Source organism: Mus caroli, chromosome 13, assembly GCF_900094665.2.
Source record: "Mus caroli chromosome 13, CAROLI_EIJ_v1.1, whole genome shotgun sequence".
Taxonomy (NCBI): Eukaryota; Metazoa; Chordata; class Mammalia; order Rodentia; family Muridae; genus Mus; species Mus caroli.
The window spans coordinates 5,266,639-5,274,907 of record NC_034582.1 but is presented as its reverse complement, the minus strand read 5'-3'; the positions used below and the strand labels follow the sequence as shown (position 1 = coordinate 5,274,907).

Genomic DNA, 8,269 nt, shown 5'->3' with positions numbered 1-8,269 from the left:
GTTGTGGGTAGCTGGCGAGTGTCAGCCGACCCTGCGCCCCAGCTGCCCCGGTGCTTTTCTGACCGGAAGAGCGTAAAGGACTTTTCAACCTTCCTGTAGACACCAGTCTTGGTGCTTAAATGGTGACATCCATGGTAGTATGGTGATTAATCTTCATTTTGAACTTGACTATATTTAAAACCATATAGGAGACTTGTTAGACATGCCTCAGGGTATATTTATGTTTCCAACAATGACCAACTGATGGGAAAGTTTCTTTCTGAATGTGATAGCACCATCCTTTGGACTGGGAACCTTCATGGAACAAAAGAGGGTAAAGAAAAAGCAAGTGGAGTATTGTGGTGGTTTGAATATTCTTGGCCCAGGGAGTGGCACTATTTGGAGGTGTGGCCTTGTTGGAGAAAGTGTGTCACTGTGGGTGTGGGATTTTAGAATCTCATCCTAGCTGTCTGGAAACCAGTCTTCTCTTATTTGCCTTCAGAACAAGATGTTGAACTCTCAGCTTCTCCTGCACTATGCCTGCCTGGACACTGCCATGCTTCTGTTAATGGACAGAATATCTGAACTTGTGAGCTACCCCTAATTAAATGTTGTCCTTGTAAGAGTTGCCTTGGTCATGGTGTCTGTTCACAGCAGTAAAATCATAACTAAGACAAATATGGATAGTTCCCTTTTCTTACTTCCTAGCCCACTAAGATGCAAGATTCTCTGTCTTATGGACTGAAATCTCGCAAACCACAGTAAAAATAAATATTTCCTCCCATTTAATTGTTCTCATTGAACAATTGTACAGCCACGCAAAAGTCAGGTTCTGTTTTGATAGACATCATTCTGAGAGCCGGGACTAGGAACAGCATGGCCATCCTTGAGTTTTGCCCCAGTGGCTGCTGTTCTGGTAGGACATAAGGATTTTTTTGTTGTTGTTGTAGAATCTGTGGAAATATTGATATTAGAAAGAAAGAAGTGACAGTTGCATGCAAACCTATCTCTGGGGGGAGAAAAGGGAGCCAGTGCAGGGGCTCCTGCTGACACTTTAAGAGGTTGGGCTCTCAATCATGTGTGGCATAACAACATGAATTCAACATCCAGAAGTTTTCCCATAGGTCCCTGCCCTCCAGAATGACAGCTGTATCTTGAGAGAGAGAGAGAGAGAGAGAGAGAGAGAGAGAGAGAGAGAGAGAGAGTCACCGACTGGGAAGTGTTTGACACAGAACACAGTGAGGGCCCAAGAAGGAGTCCCAGCCTGGCCTCTGCCCTGCAGACACATTTGCATTTTTTTTGAAGAGGTGGCCCTAAGTGTGATTTGAATATCTGTTTGTCACAAGCTCATGCCTTTGAAAGCTCACTTCCTAGGTAGCAGTGCTGTTTGGGAAGGTTGTGGAAAACTTAGGAGGTAAATCCTCATTGGACGAAGTGGCTCACCAGGGACAGGATTGACATTTCATAACTGGCTGCATTTCCTAGTCACTGTTTGCTTTCTGACCATGGGCACAGCATTAACAGCCATCTCTTGCCAATATGTCTTCTTGCCTTTGGAACTGTAGGCCACAGCAAACCTGTCCTTTCTTATGTTGCTTCTTGTGAGGTAGTTTTCCACAACAATGGGAAAAGTTACTAAGATACAAGATGCTGGGGAGACACCTGGGCCTACTTGTGGTCTATGAACATTGGCTTTTATTTCCTTCAGCTTTCAGGATCCGTGTGAGTAGTGGGATTCAGATGACCTCATTCCTTCACCTTCTATCCAGAATGTGCTTCCCTTCTAAGTCCTGCTGACCCCTGACTTTTGTCTTAGTTGGCACACTCGGACACTGTGGGGACACCCGCCCTTTGAAGTCTAGTGCCTCAGTAGAGGTAACTGACTCAGTAGAGTACTGATGTCTTTAAATGTCAGTAGAGGTCTACCCTGAAGCTGAAACAAGGCTCAGTGGTTTGGAACACTAAAGAGTGTGTGTTTTATGAACATCTTGTACCTCGAGAGCAAGGTGAAAGTGGAATATAGCTATGGGGTCTTTGTTTAGGTTGCCCAGGGCACAGAAGTATGAAGGCTTGTGACATGGCACAGAGTCAAGCTCAGAACATGTCTGCTCTACGGTTACATTTCATAGTCTGGGGCTAGGGCTGAGGAATCAATGTCTGAAGGGAGAACCCCTCCTGTAGGTTGTCCTGTTTAGGGTTGCAGACCATATCAGCATGAAATGGTCAGTGCAGACAAAATGACCAGTCCCACTCTGAGGTTAGCACAACTGACAGCATCCTTGAGAAGGAGCTTTTAACTGTGCCCATGGCAGCTGCTTGAGATCTGGACTTGGCTCTGATCTCATTCCAGGGTGGGGGGTGGGGTGTGATTTAGGGGCACGTGTCTGTATGTGTGTCTTGAATCTTTAAATGTCTTTTCTCTTTGTATATGTTCATTGCACATGGCACTGTAACTACACAAGAAATATGTAAAATGATCAACTGTTTATACATATATTATAATACTTCCTGCTTACATTGATCTCTTCACCCTTCCTTCTCATCATCTGAGCCTCATGAGCGTCACCTTTTTTGGTAAGCATCCATTGTCTCACTTTCATGTATTCTTGTTTTGTTTTTGGTTTATTTTAAGACTCATTTGATCATGGATAGATGGATATCTGCTGGAGCATGGGCACTCACCAGTGGGCACGCCACGGAAGACAATGGCTTGTCATGGAGGCGCCAGCCCACTTGAGTCCCTCTCCCATCTATGATGGAATATTGACGGACCCACTCTTGTGCAGGTGGCTACAGCTGCTATGAGCTCATAGTGCAACGGCCATGTCAGGCCCAGAAGACATCACTTCACAGCTCTGCTTTCCATCATCTGGCTCATACAAAGGGCACTTTAATACAAGCAAATATTGTACATTGGATACGTTTCTCTATAAGCCCTACCTTCATGTTCCCATCCACTCCTATTACTGTCCTCTTTCTCCCTAGATATTTCCGATTTTATTTTTTGTCACATATATATGTATATGTATTGATACCTATTATTATATAGATACCAATTATTTTTATATAGAAAACTAAAGCCATATATATGTATATATACATATATCATACATGCATCACATAATATATGAACATGTATATGCATATACATGTACATATATGTAAATATATATTTAATATAATAAATACTATGTATGTGTGTATATACACATATATATGTATATATGATTTTAGGTGTCTATATAAAATTTTTATTTCCCAAATCTTACACCTAAGAATAATGCCACAAATTCATAATAACAATGGAAGTGCAGGGAGATTCACATTGGAAGTCCTAACGCTTTCTTCCTCCCACAGAAGCTACAGGGATAGACAGGAGGAAGCAGGTAGCACACTCAGCCCTTTCTGTGTCTGAGAGGAGAATCTCCCCCCCAACTCTGTGAGGTTGCATAGAGGCACCAAGGGAGCAGCTGCAAGTTATGTCCCACCTTGCTAGTCTATTTAGGGGTCGTACAACTGCAGATGCTTAGGGCTTATAAAACCCGAGAAGCATATCATTTTTTTGTGGAATGATTTATAGAACAGTGAAAGTGAGCTTCTGCCTGCGCCCAGTGGAAAGAATTATAACATCTCTGTCAGGATTGCCGGAGGCAGTTTGTAAGATACCTCCAGTTATCATCACTGTGGTTTAGATTCTCTCAATACATGGTGAGAGCAGAGCATTTTGAGGCTACACTTACTCAATGGCTACTTAAACAAAAATCTCTTCAAGGTGTTGAAGATATGACTCAATGGGCACACTGCTTGTTGTACAGATATGAGGATCAGCTCTGAGTTTGAACCCCAAAAAGCAACCCCAGCACTCCTTCAGTGAACCAGGAAGTGAGGACCAGAGAAGTCCTGGGAGCTTGTAGGACAGCTAGCCTGCAGGGGCAAACAAGAGACCCCCTTTCCAACAATGTGAAAAGTTAGGACTGACACTGGAGGTTGTCCTCTGACAGATACACAGACAGACATATGCATCACACACACCACATATACACATACCACACACACAAACACAAAGAGCCCTGCACACAGACACACACACCACACACATGTACATACCACACACATGCACATATCACACACACACACACACACACACACACGCACACAGGCACACATATTAGTGCACATAAAGCTCCCTAAATAACTAGTCTCTGACCTATAAAACGGGGGCTACTCTCTTCCATGGCTCTCTCCAAACTTTTACCTTCTCCTTCCACCCAAATTTGATCAGTTGTTAGGAGTTGACAAATAGTCTAACTAGCATGAAAAGAAGTCCTGGACATTTCATGACTCACTTTTCACAAGACACAGCCCATTTGCTCATAGCCAAAGGAAGGTTGTTAACAAAAACAGCATGCTGGAATCCTTGGAAACAAACCCTAAATTTAAGGTCTTTAAAATACTATAAGGATGAACGCTGTCTGGGGAGACCCCAGAAAACTAGGAATCCAAAATTATTCCTCTGTCCGCATGGATACGTGTGAATATACACATTCTGAAACCAGAATTCCCATGAAATCCTCTAAGAAGAAGCTCCCTAGGAGACTGTAATTAGAGCGATTGTGTCAGTCTGTGTGGGAGAGTCCAATACAAATTCAATTTTCAAGGTCCTGCAACTGAAAGTCAAGGGGGTGGGATCAGGATGCTCCCCAGCCCTGCTATGTACGTGTGCACACTGCTGTTTGCTGAAGTGTGGATTCTGTGTGGTGTGGAGTCTGTGCAGAGTGCTGGCTTAGCCTCAGATTTTTTTTTTCTGGACTCTTAAATTCTTTGATAAATTTATGTATGAACCATTTCTTTAAAGAGATGATATGTAAATTGTCCCCCCCCCCCCCGCAGTGGAGCAGGACTTCCATTTTTAATAAGATTTACTTCTCCGAGTGCAAACAGTGCAGAGAGACTTGCAAAGCACTCATGCAGACGTGTTCTAAGTTGAGAGTTGCTCCAGTGAGGACTAGATGCTGAAGCCTGAGTGACCTCTATTTCTATCTTCTCCCCTCCCCTCCAGCTTGCATCTTCTGTTACAGGACAAAACTAGGACCAGACAGGGAGCAAAGGGAAGATTATGAAACTGTGAGAATTCAGAGAGAAACCTGAGGAGTGGGGGAAGGAAGAAGGACACAAATGACATGTGTGTATGCTCTGGCTGTAGTTAGCAGAGGGTCAGTCCACTACCCACAGCAGAGTCTGCCCCTTTCTTTCCTCCTTAGAGAAGTTGGGGGCCAGGCTCACTGCCTCCTACCTATGTTTATCGCTTGCCTGGCTCCTGGTGACTTCGAATTCTTACCAGGACTTGGGTGTCCAGGACATGCTGTCTTTCTACCGTCCCCTTCCTCTGTGGTGGGATTTAGTTTCTCAGTGATCTTTTGAGGACGTGATTAGTTCTCAAGCCAGCAGCTACCCTGCTTCAAGAAGAACAAAAGTAGAATATAGCATACCAGTCAAACCCCTTATACTTTCTTCCTGCAGGGAAAGCTAAAAACAACTATACACCATAACTGGCATGCTTTCCTTGGGTCCAGAGATCCTCTTGGCTCAGTTGTTCCCTAGGTGAGCTGCCTCCTGGTTGGGGGTCCTGAAGATGGAGTTCACAGTCACTTGTCAGCGGGGAGAAGCCCAAGCCAGTCAGCCACCTCTCCCAGGGTACCTGGGGGCCATTTTTCTAATTGAAAGAGTTAACAGGATCCATGGAATGTTGGGGTACAGTTAACGAGGACATTCTCTTGATAGAGAAAGCATTTTCAGATTCTAGCTTCATTAAAGCAGGTATTTTGAGTGATGCAGACTAATATTTCTAACTCTTCCTTAAAGTGTTCCAGTGTTCGGATGGCTGGCACACACGTACTCTATCTAGCTCAGACTACGGTTTGATAGTAGACACTGTGGCTCCCGAGGCCCTGGCTTCTTTTGATTCTGTGAAAATTAGAGCTGTCGGAAAAAAAGAAGCTGCTTTCCCTTTGCCCCTCATTAATTCTTAACGCTGCTTGACTCCAGGCTCTGCCATACTTAGTACAATTATGCGGCTCAAGAAATGCATTATTTGCTGATTCACTTTTCATTAATCTTACCCACAATGTGCCAGCACAAAGCTAAGTAACACTGGAGACGTAAGACACTTAAGACAGTCTCATCCTTTAGCACATATTTGGGGAGACAGTATAAAGACAGAGGGTCTGAAATAAGATGTGGTGTGTGTGTGTGTGTGTGTGTGGGTGTGTGTGTGTGTGTGTGTGTGTGAGAGAGAGAGAGAGAGAGAGAGAGAGAGAGAGAGAGAGAGAGAGACTCTTACTATTTCACACACAGAATCATATTTTGGAAGCTTTCATTAGAACTTCATTCAGGATTTGAACAGGTCCTGAGAGATGGCATATCATGAGTAGTATGAAGATAGTGTACAAGGTGTGGACAGGATAAAGAACATGCTCGCTCTCTCTCTCTCTGCTAATGATAAGTTTATTTTGGTACCAGTGGGAGATTTGTAAACAAAATGCTAGGTATTAAGCTCAGAAGGCAAGTATCCACTTGGCAGATGGTCTTGAATGCCACTCTTAAGACAGATGCTAGCTAGATTTTACATTCTAGATGACAATGAGGCTGCTAAGGAACCTTTTGACCAGGACAATGACATTGCTGTTTCTGGGTGGGTCCAGTGAAGCTTCAAGAATGAGCAGAGGGAGGAGGCTTAGGTAACAGGCTGAGGACCGCCACAACAGTATAAAGCATAGATGTTGTGCAGTGGGGAGTAAATGCCAGAGAAATGGAGAGAAAAAAGAACTCAGGGAGAAGGTGATAAGGCATGAAACAAAAGGATTGGAAAGTAAGAACCAGAAGAAGTGAAAATTAGATGCTCAAGAATTAGATATTAGCATGAAAACTCTAAACATTTTTTATTAGGATCAGCCAGGTTCAAGGGTGGCAGTTTCAATCTGGGGAGAACAGAAGATATTTTTGTCATTTCTCCCCTCCCTCAAATACGACAGGGAGTGATTCAATGGTATTATTTCTTTATGAATTGGAAAATAGAGTTTGATATTGAAAATATAAGCAAGAGATTACTACAGACACAGATGTATTGAAGCCTCCCAGTAAACAAGTTTTTCTTAAGCCTCTCATCCTATGGTTGTAGAGTAGAAATACAGAATACTGCCAGAGGACTCTCGGGTTCTGTAAGATGCAGTCCTCCCACTCGTCAGATGAAGATCCTGCTTGTGTCAAAGCAGAAGCTAGTTTTCAAGTCTTGTGAATGTTGGTTCCCATGGGTGAATATGGGTTGGCATAAGTGAGCAGAAGCCACCCATTATAGCCTGGGGATGAGTCACATTCTATTTGTGATATTTTGGTTCCCAGTTTATTAATTCTTGATTCATAGGATATAGAGTGAATGTCCCATTGCAAAGGGGCCTGAAAGCTGAGTGTACCCCCAATGTGTCCATAATCTCTATAAATGATGCTTCATATAAGCAATGTGTCTTAGGTCAGGATACTGGGAAGCAAGTTCCAGGACAGCTAAGCTTAGGGAGTGAAAGAGTTGGAGAACAGAAAGCTGGTGATAATGTCGTAGAACAAGGTGGGTTATGTTTCAGCCCCAGTAAGCAACAGAACTCAGCAGATTCAACCACATGGCTCTGGCTCTAGAGACCAGGATAGAAGGGACTACTAGGACGATTGATGCTAGTTTGCTGGAGCTAAGAAACTAGTGATGATTAAGAAGAGACTTGCATCACTGAGGTAAAATCTTCTGGGACATGTTTTCTGAAAGCTCAAAGAAGCCATGTTCCAGAGATAGGCCAGGTTGTACCACACGTGGCAGCTGGACTTGGTAAAGTGTAAGAATCACATAGGTAGCACTGGGTTTGAAGGCATGAAGGAGTCATGAAGAGGAGCTGAGGCTTGGCACCATAAGAGGCCATGGAAGGCCACTGGTGAAGGTGCAGCCTCAGTTGTAGTTGATGGCTCAGGACTGAAGGGGCCATGCAAGGAATCTGAGACATGGCACCATGAAGAGAGCCTGTGCTCGATGCCCCAGTGCTGGGGATGCCAGGACAGGGAAGTGGGAGTGGGCGGGTCAGTGAGCAGAGGGAGGGGGAATGGGATAGGGGGTTTTCGGAGGGGAAACAAGGAAAGGGGATAACATTTGAAATGTAAACAAAAGTCTAATAAAACAAGAAAAACGACAACAAAAGAACAGAAGAAGAAGGAGGAGGAGGAGGAGGAGGAGAAGGAGAAGGAGAAGGAGAAG

General features: G+C 43.9%; 1 protein-coding gene across 1 annotated transcript in view; it reads right to left on the bottom strand.

The window, feature by feature from the left end:
• Positions 1-8,269, bottom strand: part of Adarb2 (adenosine deaminase RNA specific B2 (inactive)) — a 540,557-nt gene that overhangs the window by 61,429 nt on the left and 470,859 nt on the right. The gene's annotated exons all lie outside the window — the stretch shown is intronic.